The sequence below is a fragment of the Mustela lutreola genome, chromosome 12, assembly GCF_030435805.1.
Source record: "Mustela lutreola isolate mMusLut2 chromosome 12, mMusLut2.pri, whole genome shotgun sequence".
Taxonomy (NCBI): Eukaryota; Metazoa; Chordata; class Mammalia; order Carnivora; family Mustelidae; genus Mustela; species Mustela lutreola.
Window position 1 is genome coordinate 87498411 of NC_081301.1, and position 14803 is coordinate 87513213.

The following is a 14803-nucleotide window of genomic DNA, read 5'->3' on the forward strand; positions in this document are numbered from 1 at the left end:
ACCATGTTGCTATAGTGGAGGCAACTTTCCAAGGTTTTAATTAGGTTGAGGATGGTGCTCCATCTGGTTCTCAAACTTACACATTCCAGGCCTCTGTGAGTCATTAGGTCGTGTGAACTTTGGGAATCCGAATTTTTCAAAGTTCCCCAGGGCAGTCTTATCATCAGCCAAGATCCGGCAACCTTTTGATTTCTACAAACTGTACCAAACTCGTGGAAGTAGGGAATTCCCTTTCCCGCCTGCTGGGTGTGTCATGGTTACATGACTAAGGTTTTATTAAAAGGGTGTGGGGGGCGGGGAGGGAGGAAGAGCAGCCCTGAAAAATGAACACTCCTGTCTGTACAGTATTTACTGAAAGAGTTCCCTTTCGGGACAATTTCCAATCCCGAATTAAACAGAGGATGACGACTGCCTGGATTTGGCAGACCTGCGGCTGTCCCTAGATGGGGACCTCGCGGGTCTGACTGATCCGGCCCCGGCCGCGCCGTCGGCGGGAGCCAAGCCCCTATCAGGGTGAGAGCCGCTCCAGCAAGGGGCGGGGTGGGGGCGGCTGGGCTGCTCCAGCCCGGGTGCGGGAGTCGGTAGAGAGGTCGGGAGGCGCTGGGGTGGGCGGGCTCGCTCCGCGCCCCTCCTGCCAGCGGCGGCCACTCCAGAGTGACGCGGGCAGGGGGCGTGGGGAAGCGTAGTTCTATTTATTCTGGCTGGGGAGCCGGGGGCCGGGGCCGCTCTGCGCCGCCGGAGGAGCTGTCCCGGGTCGGAGAGCGGGCTCGTTCCGCGGAGAGGGCTAAGAACCCAGCGCCCGCGGTCGGCCAGGTGGGGGCGGCCGTGGTGCGCTGGCCCGACGCACAGAGCATTTTCGGGAATTATGGAAGTCCCTTTGGGGATGATGCGGCTCGGAGTCTGGCTCAGGCGGGAGCGATGAAGGCGCAGTGTCCAGCTCAGCGGCGGGGTGTTGGGGCGCAGTCGGGCTCACCCGGGAGGCGATAGGGGTGCAGTGTCCAGTTCCGCCGTGGAGCGAGGGGGGCGCAGTGTCAGGCTCAGCCAGGACAGGATCCGCGGGGGAGCAGGCTCCACCGGAGGGGTGATGGGGCTCATTGTCAGGTTCAGCCGGGGCTGATGGGGGCTCATTGTCCGACTCGGCCGCGAGGTGCTGGGGGCCCCGGCTCAGGTTCAGATCCGCGCGGTGGGAGTTTGCAGCCGCAGCGGGGGGCGCGGTTCTCGGTGGCCGCAGCGGGAGGCGCCGAGCGCCCGGGTCCGGAGCTCCCGCGGAGCCGGGCGGCGGGAGGAGCCCGGCGTGGCCACCGCCCCCTCCGGCCGCAGGCTCCTCCTCTCCCCCCGCCTCCTCCGTCTCGTCCGCCCGCCCGCCCGCCGGCCCAATCGGCAGCCCTCGGCCCTGCAGAGCCGGGCCGCTTGTCTGGCCGGCGGAGGCTGAGCGCAACCCTCGCGAGCCGCGGCGCCGGCCGACCAGGGACCAGCGCGACTCCCGGGACCCCGCTCTGCCCCGCGCGGCCGCCGCCTCCCATCGCTGCGGGGACGCTGGGGCGCGCGCCGCCGGGGCCGAGGCTCTCTTCCTCCGGGGGGGGGGAAGGAGCGGAGAAAGCCGAGCGGCGGCTCCGGGAGCGAGCGAGCCGAGGCCCCTGCCCCCGAGGCTCGGGGCTGGAGGAGGAGGAGGCGGAGGCGGAGGGAAGTGCGCGTCATTCCCGGGAGGAGAGCGTTGCACCTCCGGGCAGAGGCTGCGGCTGCCAGTTGCAGAAAAGCGGAGGCGGCGGCGGCGGCGGGCGCGGGGCTCCAGGGGCTCTCTGGCCATGGAGAGAAGATCCGGACACCGGGACGCTGGGAGCTCGGCTCCGTCTCTTTGGACCGCGGTGTAGGCACCTGAAGTAGCCGACGCTAAGTGGGGGAGGGGAAGGTAAGCCGCGGAGGGGTTCCCCCCGCCCCGCCTCCCCCGCTGCCCGCCGGGGCCACTGCGAGGTCGCCGCCCGCGGCCCCGAGCACGGTCCCAGCTCCCGGCTGCCGGCGCTCAGGCATTGAGGCGTTTCTGCTGAGACGGAAAACATCCTCCCGCCCCCCGAAACCCCCTCCCGCCCTCCCCCCCGCACTCCGCGGTTCCCGGTCTCCTGGCTGGGTCCGGAGACCCTGGGCTCCCCCGGAGTAAATCCTCTCCGTAAGAAAGGGTCTGGGGAACGGCGCCTCGGTTTCTTTCTCTCCGTCTCTCTTTTCATTGCGTTTACGGGGAAGGAAACAATGGACCTTTGAAAGTCGGTGTGAACAGCCTCAAACTTTCCGGAGAGGGTTGGGGTGGGGGGGATAAACCCCACAGGAAGCGACCACAGTGGAAGGTTGGTGGAACGTGCGCTGCACAGTCTGGGCTTCGGTGCGCGCGCGGGCGCGTTTGGGGGTGACCTTTGTCTCTACTGTTTCACTGGGTTGGTGAAGCAACCCTTCAGCCCTTACCCGCTTTGTGTTAGTAAAAGTAACGAGGGGGGCTTTAAAATCACTCGCAGCTTTCTTTACAGCTGGGGTAGCCTTGGCACTGGACCCCACTCCCAGCTTTACTCTGCAGAGTTGGGAGGTCTTGGCAAAGGAGGGGGGTCCGGCGCCGCGAGGATCCCAGAGTTCAGTGGTTAATGCCAGTTGCTACATCCTTTGCAATCAGAGCAAGGTCCCGATGTTGCTCTCTGCTGAGGCTTATCACCAGACCTCTCTGGGGAGCGGAAACCGCTCACTTAAATTCTCTGGCTAAGGTTAGGAAAACAGACTTTGATATACATCTCCTTTCATCAACAGTCGGGTTAAGGATGGAGTGCTTAATAATTTTAAGAACTTGCATTCCACACGGGAGCCACTCACTGGCTTGTGTCCACTCTCCTGGTTTCAGTGTGACAATGTGATGCCTTGTGGCATAAGTGCATGTGTTGAGGGTAGGCGGATGTTGCTTTCCCGAGCCCTTACATGGACAAAATGAGAATTTAGAGGCACTGGGATGGAGGGAGATTTCACCTGACCTGAGGGAGGCCTCAGCCCTCAGGGCAGCCAGACATACCTGTTGGAAGTGGCTCTGTGTTAGGAATGCGTTTCAAGTGGTTAGCCTTAGGGTTCTTTGGTGGGCAAAAAGGAGCTCTTAATCTTTGACCCTTGAAGGAAGCTTGCTGTTTTCAAAATTGGTCTGGGCATCACGCTCTGGTTGTGTGCCTTTGGTGAGCTATTCAAAGGGCTCTTTTGGGTTTGCATTTCTGGGCAAAGCAGAACAAAGTACTTGTGCTTAGCAGACACTGGGTAGAACCTTCTGGTGTTGTGTCCTTTACCTGAAAGTCACTCCTTCTCTTTCTGCGTACCTGCACTCCAGGGTCTGAGTGGATGCAGATGGAGCTGGATATCTGCTTCTGGCTTTCATTTCATTCCACCTGATGCTGTTTGATCTGATGGATGTGTGTGTGCTTTGGCTTACAACAGTAAGGTTAGAAGTGAATTTTGGGTCCTCACTTACCTGTTCTGCTTTAACGGCCTGCGGACGAGGCTGAGGCATGTGTGGGCACGGAGTTCAGATAGTACACTCTTCCCCTGTGCTTTTTCAGGTTTTCGTGGTCCCAGCGAATTTGTTGGAGTCCAAGCTCCTTTGTTGATCTAACCAGCAACCTGCAGATTTCCAGAAGTCTCCAATTTCACAACAGGAAACCTGAATGGGACAACACCTCCTTCGTGTTCTAATGAACCTAATCTTGCCTGTTCCCAGGCTACCTTGGGAACGGCGGGAAGACAGTCTAGAGAGTAGAGTTGACAGGCTGCTACTTACCAGCTCCGCGCCTCTGGGCCCGGGTTCTGAATTTCAGAATGATATGCTGAGCCACAGTGCAGAAGGAGATCATTGAGAAGATATTATTAAGTACAGTTTTAGACTCCTATGGGATACTGGATGTAAAGGTGTACTTTATAAAATTCTATAAAATACAAGTCTTGGATCATCCAGCCACCCCCCCCCCCCCCCCCCCCGTGCATTAAACTAACAGTTTTTGTTCACCTGTTGTGTGTTGGGCGCTTGGGAAGCAGTCTGAATGCCCACACCGTGTTCTTGTCTGTAGGGAGACGGAGCTGGTTGGAGTGGGTCAAGCTTGGAAGTCACAGGGAGCCAAGATCATCTGTGTGGTGGCTTCTGTCTGTAAGGAAAGAGGAGATGGTCTCTTGCTGTTGAAAGGAATGAGCCTAGGCTGGGAGAAAAGGAAATGAGCAATTAGAGAAGGCGCAGTAAGTGTGTGTGAGTGTTTGGAGCATTGTACATAGAGTGCTTTAAGAATCCTCCAGAGGGGCGCCTGGGTGGCTCAGTGGGTTAGGCCGCTGCCTTCGGCTCGGGTCATGATCTCAGGATCCTGGGATCGAGTCCCACATCGGGCTCTCTGCTCAGCAGGGAGCCTGTTTCCTCCTCTCTCTCTCTGCCTGCCTCTCTGCCTACTTGTGATCTCTCTCTGTCAAATAAAGAAATAAAATCTTAAAAAAAAAAAAAAAAAAAAGAATCCTCCAGAGGAGGACCAGATTGGGAGTGCGGGGTGGGGGGGGGGAGAAAGCAATTTCGTGAGAAATAAAATTTTTGAAATCACACAAAAATAGTAGGGACTGAACACTGGGGTCAGCGGTACCATTTTGAAACATAAAGTTTGGAGTATTTGAAGTCAGAATGGAGTTTAAAATGAGGCTCTGATGTTTGCTGCTGGACAATTCCCCCATTTCTTCCCATGTTGTTGGTTCACCTGTAAAATTCGTTTAAGAATACTTTATCAAGTTCTAGGGGCGCCTGGGTGGCTCAGTGGGTTAAAGCCTCTGCCTTCGGCTCAGGTCATGGTCCCAGGGTCCTGGGATCGAGCTCCACATCGGGCTCTCTGCTCAGCAGGGAGCCCGCTTCCCCCTCTCTCTCTGCCTGTATCTCTGCTTACTTGTGATCTCTGTCTCTGTCAAATAAATAAAATCTTTAAAAAAAAAGTTAAAAAAATACTTGGGTATCAAACGGTACTTTCAAAACATGTTCTTTTGAGAGCTTTTTCGCTTCAGATCATAACCGAGTCTAAACGGTCTCCGTGACCAAGTTCTGATTTCTTGACGCTTTCCGCTTTCCGGAGTGTTGTGAATCTCAGCTTGAGTGCAGTTTTTCAGATGGTTGTGGTGGTTATTGCCGCAGAGCATTCCTCAGCGTGTCCAGGCATCTTCCCATCTCGGCCACAGGAAATCTTTTCATTGCGTTTGGGGTGTGAGCAGTAATTACAAGGATGCGCTGGCTCCTACAGTGCCTCGATTGAGAGGGGCTTGTCTTGGTCTGTAGCGTAACTGCCACATTCTTCCCCGAGTCCCAAGCCAATCTAGCCCTTCAGCTTTCCTCTCCTGTAACAAGGTGAATGTGGAAAGGGGAAAAGGAAGGAAAAGCCATGCATCTGCATTTTTGAGACCCTGACAATGACCTTGACTCGATTTCTCCATTTGTAAAGAGATGGAATTTTCAAGGGTGCTATGAAAAGAAAGGGCTGTTCCCCCAGGAAGAACAGTTGCTATCTGGGTGAAACTTGAATCTAGAAGCACTGTTTGTTTTAATCTAGTTGCCTTATTCTCCATGTGAAATGGTCTTAAGCTCATCTCACATTTTAATAAGTTGACTTTGATAGAAATCCTAGTCACATATTTAAAACTATCACGTTCAGTGTGATTTGGGAGGCGGGGAGGGGGGCGCAGTCCGCATGTCCATCAGTTTTCAGGACATGTTGAATCTTAGCATGTAGTTTGAAAGGGCTTTAAACAATATTAAAATGAGGAAGTTGAGACCCAGAGAGGCTAACTAATTAGGTAAGGTCATATAGTAAATTAATGGCTGAGCAGGGACAAGAACCCCTTTGTCCTCATTTCCAGTCAGCATTTTCCCCCCACTAATATAATCTAATTTGTACCTGTTTGGTTTTGTTAGCAATTTAGTTGTTTTAGTGTTTTAATGGGGAAATAATTTGCATTTGGGCTTAGAAACTCCTTGCACCCAAGTTTAAAGCATACACTCCACCTTTTTTCATTTCGTAGGATTTATACATTATAAGATGTACACAAAGTGGGGTGATACTTCTTGTAAGAAATTTCTGGCAAATAGGGAACTAAGTGTAAAAATAATGTTAGCTTTACTTGCATTTTTCATAAATAGCACACGAATGTAAAATATTATAGAAGTGCACATTTTTTTTTGAAAAACAAGTTCCTGGAAACATTCAGATTTGTGTTGTGATTCAGAGGATGTAAGTGTATTAGAAATATGTTGGCATGGTCTTTTGTTTCCCCTGTGCTTGCTTTGGGAAGCCATTAATGTTGGTTGTCAGGAACTATGTTCAGCAAATATTTTATTGCATTCCTAAGATGTGCAAGGCTCTGGGCTGTGAGCAGTACCAAGATGAATGAAACATAGGGTCTTTATTAAAAAATGCCTCTTTTAAAAAAAATGGCATAGACCGGGACTCTGTCTATGACTTAAAACACAGAATTGCTATCTCCCATGGAATCCGTCCTTTGATCGATTAGGCAAATCTGCCTTGAAATTGTAATTAGTAGTCTAACCTTGTGGCCAGAGTTGTAATGTGACATTTATTTTCGTTATGTGGTCACATGTGCTCAACCTTTGATATTTATGTTATCAGGGTTTCATCTTAGTTTGGACAATAAGTAAAAAATTGACAGCATTTGGAGACTTTATTTTTATTTTTTTTAAAGATTTTATTTATTTATTTGACAGAGATCACGAGTAGGCGGAGAGATGGGCAGAGGGAGAGAGGGAAGCAGGCTCCCCGCTGAGCAAAGAGCCCAATGTGGGGCTTGATCCCAGGACTCTGGGATCATGACCTGCGCCGAAGGCAGAGGCTTTAACCCACTGAGCCACCCAGGTGCCCCTGGAGACTTTATATTTTGAAAAGTTTGCCTGAGAAGGCTCATAGCAGTCTTAGCTTTCATATAATTTTTTAAATGGTGTTAAGACCGCATAGGAGTGTGATTGCAACATTGTTGCCTGAAAGGATTGCAATTTCAGACTATCCAGGTTGAGCCACTGAATGGTCTCATTGACTCTGAGTTTGAGATTAAGTATCTTAAAACATAGGAATATCCACCACAAGCCAGATGTCTTGGGTCGTATCTAATGACGAATGCTCTCCAAAGTGAATTTGTTACTGATTTGGGGGCTCCTACCTAATTATTGCCTCGTACTTGGACACCACCCATCTCCTGTTCTCACCATGGTCCTCGCGGATGGTGACTCACTTCCTTGAAGAATAAATAGGTGTTTTTTTTTTTTTTTTTGCATACAATGAGGTTGGAAAATTAATTATTAATATTTTAGGGAGCGGAAAGATTAAGTTGAGCACAAGGACAATTGCCTGATTCCTGTTTCAGAAAGAAATGAGAAAAATGAGTCGTCTTTTTTTTTTTTTAAAGATTTTTTCTTTATTTATCTGACAGAGATCATAAGTAGGCAGAGAGGCAGGCAGAGAGAGGAGGAAGCAGGCTCCCTGCAGAGCAGAGAGCCCGACGTGGGGCTCGATCCCAGGACCCCGGGATCATGACCTGAGCCGAAGGCAGAGGCTTAACCCACTGAGCCACCCAGGTGCCCCGAGTCGTCTTTTTTTATTGTGGTAAAAAAACCAGATTGGGTTTTTACTAGGACCAATGCCACCTCTATAAAATCCACTTCAGATGAGGATCTCGAAAATTCTCGTTGCTTAATGCCAAAGATGTGGCTTTAGTTGTGCAAGGGGTACTTGATGACAGCCCCTCGCCAGTCACCCTAGGACATGCTCAGATAGAAGCGAGGTGCTGGTAATATGGAGAAGCTAGCAGTTTGGTAGCGAGTGGGCTGGGTATGGAGATAGAGTGGAAAAAGCCAAATGGGAGATGAATCGTCTTCTCAGCACGGTTAATGATGTCTTTTGATGAATGTTAATAGCTGCTTTCCCAAGTGCTTGTGCCTGTCCTCTCCATATGGTCGCGCCTCACAGTGTATGGTCAGCTCCGGGATAACCCCCCACCTCCACCCCCACCCCTGCCGCCGGGTTACCATGTGGTCTGAGCTTGGCGCTAACCTTCAGGTATTTCTTCTTGTTCCCTGTTCGTGCTTCAGGCCCTTGAGGTCATCACAAAGCCCCTGTTTGCCTGTCCCACAGCCGCTGCCTGGAATCTGCCCCTGCTCAGCTCTGCAAATTCCAAGCACCGTCTAGTGCTGAGTTCTTGCTGATTCGTTGGTCCTCCCTGCTGACTCTCAAGCACTGTTGACTTGTGATGAACTTGGAGGCTGGAGGAGGTGTAATAGGGTCCCTTCCCTAAGCCTAGCTTTCAGACGCCCCCGGAGGTCAGGCACTGTGACCGTTTTTATTTTGGCCAGGGACGCATCTGCAGCCTTCCAGAAAATACAAGAGACTTCTGTTGTTTCCTCCCATATTGGTCATCATTGGACAACATGTTGTCATGTTAGTGGCTGAGTTCCGTGGGAGATTTTGGTTTATACATGCAAAGGAAGCTATTAGTAGTGGCCTGGTGGCTTGCATTTGGGTAAGTCAGCTTGCCAGGGCTTTTAAAAATGAACTCTTTTGCATTTATAGAGATCTAATAAACTCAGGCGATCACCTCTTCAGCCCACCAGCCCAGTGTCTTTGCCTGGACATGCATGGTACTTGTTTCCTTGGGACCTCTCCTCACCCCTCTCCTTCTCCCGAGCACTGAGCTCTGAGCTCCTTGAAGGTAGAGATTGTGCGCCGTTGGGTCCCCATCATCTAGCAGAGTCCTTGTCCCATAAGAGATGTTCAAGCCTAAATGCGTTCCCTTTTGTGCAAACCTTTACTTTCAGGGGTGAACATTGTATTAAAAATAGGTTCTGAGCCTGGATGGCTCAGTGGGTTAAGCCTCTGCCTTCGGCTCGGGTCATGGTCCCAGGGTCCTGGGATCGAGCCCCACCTTGGGCTCTCTGCTGAGCAGGGAGCTTGCTTCCCCCTCTCTCTCTGCCTGCCTCTCCGCCTGCTTGTGATCTCTGTCTGTTAAATAAATTAAAAAAAAAAAAAATAGGCTCTGTGCTGTAGGTAAAAGAAGCAGTGCATTTGGACTGTAATCCTGGCCCTGCCATTAATAGAAACTCTGCCTTGATGCTGGATCATGTGGCCCCAGATCTCTTCAATCTGGGCATCTCATTATTCATCTGGAGTATTTCCTATCTTGAAAGTCATGCCCGAACATCCATCCTCGTCACCCGCTTTCTACTGTCATTGCGTTTTGATGTCTCTATCTGGAGATCGTGGACTCTTGGTGCATCTCTGCTTCTTTATCAAACAAATCTCCGTCGCCTTTTCTTTTTTCCTACTTTTCGACATTTTAACCAACATAACTTTCTTGGCTCTTTCTTCTTGAGAAGTATTTTCGGGCTTTGTCCCTGGCGCTCGGCGGAGAATGCAGCCCGCAGGCGGCTCTGCCCTTTGCCGTAACCTTAATTAAATCAGCCTCCCCCAGGTCAGACGTTGGCTCTGGTTCTTTCTTTCCAAGGCCAGCTGCAAGGCTGATGACACGCCTGGGTCTGCCATTGTGTGCCTCTGTGGCAGCCATCCGTCACTGTCAGCAGGTTGGGAGCCTGTGTCCGCCCAAGCTGTGGGGGAGGGTGGAAGCAGCGTTAGAAGAGAGGGGAGAAGAGAGGGCAGCTTCTCAGTGGAAAGAATTAAAGAGAAAAAGGAACCTGAGGAATAATACCCAGGAAAAGGGAACAGGAGGGAAGAGCAGAGGACTGGTAGGTAAAATGACGCAGCCTCTCCTTTCTCCAGGCTCCCAAGTTGGAGGTTGTTCTGCCTTCAGTTGGGTTTATCCATAGTTCTTTCCTTCCACCCAGGGGCCTACCCCCTTGGCTTTTTCAGTTTAACTTCGGGTAAGGAATGTTAGACATTCTTCATTGTCAGCCGTTCTCCCCCGCCACCGTTGGCCTGTGGGTCTGTTTCCTTTTTTCTTTTGCTTCCCTTTTGTTGCCCATGGTAATGTTCTTTAGCCTTTGCTCTGTCAGCCATCTTGGCTTTGGGTTCAAGCACTGCTTTTCATGGAGATGCTTAACAGATTTGAAAAAGACAGGATTAATGAGTATCCTTGGTGTCGGGAAAGTCAGACATCTGCCTCCGGTGCCTTGCTTACGTGAGAAGACTATAAGGAGGAACCAAAAATATTTCTCAAAGGTTGCCTATCTAACTTTAAGATGGGAAAGAGTTCACTTGGTTTGCTTTGGGCATTAGATATTATAAATAAAGACTCTTTGTTCCGAGGGATCCATATCTAACAGGAGATTCCGACATAATTTTCAGGGATATATCCACTTTAGTGAAATTGTAGGCGGTTTGCTAATCTGAATTCCTTCACGGCAGACCCATAAACCCGGCATTTGTTGCTTCGTTGTTTGCAACATAATCTGACTCTTAGTATTTTTAGTTAATTTTTGTTTTCCAGGGATTTGTTACTTCCTAACAATGGCTTTCTGGCAACGAGCTTCATAGGAGAGCTTAACAAAAAGCAAATTTCTAAGGAGGAAAAAACAAATGTCTTCTGGCTTTCACTAATACTTATTCTGACTCAAATGCTTAGTGACAAAAAATAATTTTTAGTCAATTTAGTCTTTTTAGGAGATGATAGGTTTGAAAAATCCCTTGTCATTTCTCTGTATTATATTTTAACAGAGTTAGTATGTACTGGGAGTGTGGTTTCCTCTTGAGGGGAGGGGGTGGTGTGAATAGTGATGCCTGGTGCTGGGCTAGAAGTCTGGGGGTACTGGTGTTTTTTTTACGTAATAGTAGCTCAGCTTTGGGAAGTGTCATGCATCATATGTGTCTAAATTGACCAGGTGGAAAAAGAAGGTAGGGGTAAAAATGAAGATTTCTCAGCCCCTTATTTTTTCCCTGCATAGGGAGAAGTTTTTGTTTTTGTTTCCATTTGAGAGACAGAGAGAGCGTGGGCACAAGATGCAGACTCCCTGCTGAGCCCAGACAATCCACCCCGCACCCCTCTGCCCTCTTGCAGGACTCTCAGGGCTCCAGGATCATGACCTGAGTCGAAGGCAGATGCTTAACCAACTGAGCCACCCAGGTGCCCCCAGGGAGAGGTTCTTAACCCAGGATTGGTGTTTCCCCTGTGCCTCTGAATATTGCCCTGGGCATGATCAGCTTAGTAAAAGTAAACCAGAGTTGAAGTACATAAACTAACCATGCCAAGTGTCTTATTTCTTGGGAACATGACAGGCAATTGCAGGTGATAATGACTCATCTTGGTTTGGAGACTCGAAAGAAAAGACAAAGGCCTGCCTGTGCAATGTCATGGTGGAGAATATGTCTCGTCTGAGAGCGCTGTTGTGTTTGGAGGTCTCAGGGTGCTGGAGTCTTTGGGGTATGCTTGGACAAACCAAGCTGATCTCTGAGTGAAACTGAACTGAACTTTCCTCCACCATCTGTCTGTTTTCTCCCAAATAGCTCTAAGTACAGACCTAGCATTTATGTTGAAATGTATTTTAGGGGTGCCTGGGTGGCTCAGTGAGTAAAGCCTCTGCCTTCGGCTCAGGTCGTGATGTCAGGGTCCTGAGATCGAACCCCGCGTTGGGCTCTCTGCTCAGCAAGGAGCCTGCTCCCCCCACCCACCTGTCTCTCTGACTACTTGTGATCTCTGTCAAATAAATAAAATCTTAAAAAAAAAATGTATTTTATCCTGTATGCTCTGGGAATAGGATATGCATCCAAATATATTCCTCTAAGCTTTGTATAGAAGGATGTCCCCCAGAAACTTTTCAACCATTGTTTTTGAAAAATCTTTATAATATGTATTTAAATATATAATTTTCATGAAAATATTGCTCACACTTAAGTATTTATTTCACATTTTGAGAAACTAAAGCGCCTTAAAGTCAGTTTTGCTAAGCTTATTTCTTACAGAACAGCTTTATATGATTAATGTGTTGAGGTCATTGTTTATCAACTATAGACAGAGTCTGAATCTACAACAAAATGAAAGAAACACCCTAAACCTGATTCCTTGATGTTGTCTTTTTCCTAAGAAATGGGATATTGGAAGTTGGAAACATTAATTGGTAGGTTCAAGGCCATTAAGAGCTGGTTAAAATTTTAATTAGGTTATAATTACTAATAATTATAAATATCTATCATTTGTTTTCAAGGTAATTCATGAACACCTCTTGTTCCTGGCATGTGTTAACTTTTTATTGTGACCAAGAGCATACCAGTGGGTGTGTGATAAAGACCTACCAAATCTTTTTTTAAAAAAATTATGTATTATTAGGCCCAGGGGTACAGTCTGTGAATCATCAGGCTTACATACTTCACAGCACTCACTATAGCACATACCCTCCCCAATGTCCATAACCCCACCACCCTCTCCTACCCCCATCCCCCCGGCAACCCTCAGTTTGTTTTGTGAGATTAAGAGTCTCTCAGGGTTTGTCTCCCTCCCGATCCCATCTTGTTTCATTTATTCTTTTCTTAACCCCCAAACCCTCCATGTTGCCACTCAAATTCCTCATGTCAGGGAGATCATATGATGGTTGTCTTTCCCTGATTGACTTATTTCACTCAGCTTAATACCCTCTAGTTCCATCCACGTTGCTGCAAATGGCAAGATTTGATTCCTTTTGATGGCTGCTTAGTATCCATTGTATATATACACCACCTGTATCTGTGGATGGACGTCTAGGCTCTTTCCATAGTTTGGCTATTGTGGACGTTGCTGCTGTAAATATTTGGGTGCACGTGACCCTTTGGATCACTACATTTATGACCTACCAAGATTTTTTTTTTTTTTTTTTTTTTTTTTTAGATTTTATTTATTTATTTGACAGAGAGAAATCACAAGTAGATGGAGAGGCAGGCAGAGAGAGAGAGAGGGAAGCAGGCTCCCTGCTGAGCAGAGAGCCCGATGCGGGCCTCGATCCCAGGACCCTGAGATCATGACCTGAGCCGAAGGCAGCGGCTCAACCCACTGAGCCACCCAGGCGCCCGACCTACCAAGATCTTAATCAAGTTTCCTCAGCCAGATTTTGGCCATTTGTTCCCAAACTCGACTGTAACTTGGCAGAACTGACCTTTCAAAAATTATGTGCTTGATCAAAGAAGAGTCAGCCTGAGATCAGACCAGCTTCTTGACTGCTCCTCTAACTACAGCCTGAATTTTCCATTCAAAACTAAGTTCTCATAACAAGTGTAGGTGGGATTTCAAAGACCTTAAACGAATCAAACGCAGAGCATTTTCATTAGGTGTTCCATGTGATGGGGTCGATACGCATGACATATGAGATCCCCTCTGCACTGGGTTGGAGATGCTGAGTGATTTTGGGGGTCTGAATATACAGCTTCCAGGGCCAGTGATAAGCAGGGATAGTAGGTGGTTTGTGGCAATAGAAAGATGTGAAAACTCAGCCCTTTAAAGAGCACTTACTGGCTTTGAAATATTGCTGTGTCTGTATTGAGAAGACTTTCCCTTTGATCACAGGACTGTTTTCAAAGTAAGCTCTGTGCGCACTGTGGGGCTCGAACTCACAAGCTGCTGATCAGGAGTCAAATGCTCTACTGGCTGAGCCAGCCCCGGTACCCAGCTCATAGCACTTTCTGGCTTTCAGCGTAACAGTGCAAACTGGAATGGAGCACTTGCTGCATTTCCTCCTGTTGTGCTACCAGGATTACAAAATATTATGAAAGGCTGAGCTTGTCTAGTTTGCCGCTCTTTATCTTTAGAATTCCTATTTGCTGTTGGTAATAATACCTTTAGTCACCAGCTAGATTGCACACTAGGGTTGCATTTTGTAAAAATTAATGCTTTGGCTTTCTTGCTTGAAGTAGTAGATGTTCTCCGTTTTTCCCAAATCAAGGCCACGGATCCAGATCGATGAGACAAAATTTCCCAGAACCTCAAGTATGTTGAGGAAAGATTGAGTGGGACATTCGTGTCTGTGTGTGCGTGTGCGTGTGTGTGTGTGTGTGTGTGTGTGGACTGTAGAGGTAGAGTGTGATCTAAGTTCAGCAAGCGCCTTGTGAGGACCTACTGGGTGGAAGGTGCGAATACTAAGATAAGTAAGACTAGTGCCTGTTCTCAAGAAACTTAAGTCAGCCACAGGGGATGGGTAGACAAGTCCACACGTTAACAAACATGAGGCAGAAAGCAAGATGATCAACTAGAGTTTTATTTAAATTTTTTTGTTGTTGTTGTTAGTAATCTCTATACTCAACGTGGGGCTTGAACTTTAAGTCAAGAGTTACAGGCTCTGTGAACTGAGCGAGCCAGGACAGGAGCCCCCCAATAAGAGTTCTAGGCAGAGTGCAGGGAAGAACAGCCAGGGAACCTGTAGAATGCTGAGATGACAGGGCCTCCTGGAGAGCATAGCGTGGTGTTTGATGACTTTAAATGAGAATGTATCTGTTTTCTTTCTTTTTATTTTTTTAAATTGTTCTCCACTCTTTCTTTAAGGATTTTATTTTATTTGTTTGACAGAGGTCACAAGTAGGCAGAGAGGCAGGCACAGAGAGAGGAGGAAGCAGGCTCCCCGCTAAGCAGAGAGCCCGATGCAGGACTCGATCCCAGGACCCTGAGATCATGACCTGAGCTGAAGGCAGAGACTTTAACCCACTGAGCCGCCCAGGCGCTCCATATCTGTTTTCTTAAAATCATGCTCTTTTTTATAGGCCAAGAAACTCACCAACCTGAGCTCCTTTATCATTATTGAAATTCCTAAGGAAAAGAAATTATTTTCTGTGATTACTTCTTGTAATTGAGTGCCCTTAACAAT

The 14803-nt window shown here is 48.6% G+C and overlaps 1 protein-coding gene across 2 annotated transcripts in view; it reads left to right on the plus strand.

Annotated features, from left to right (window-relative positions):
- Positions 1–714: 714 nt before the first annotated feature.
- CEMIP2 (cell migration inducing hyaluronidase 2) overlaps positions 715–14803 on the plus strand; it is a 90370-nt gene continuing 76281 nt past the window's right edge. Inside the window, exon 1 of one of the 2 annotated variants that reach the window (XM_059143196.1) lies at positions 715–813. The gene's annotated coding sequence lies outside the window, so the exon portion shown is untranslated. Of the gene's footprint in view, positions 814–1767; positions 1910–14803 lie in introns of those variants that run through there. The other variant, XM_059143197.1, reaches the window with a different exon arrangement.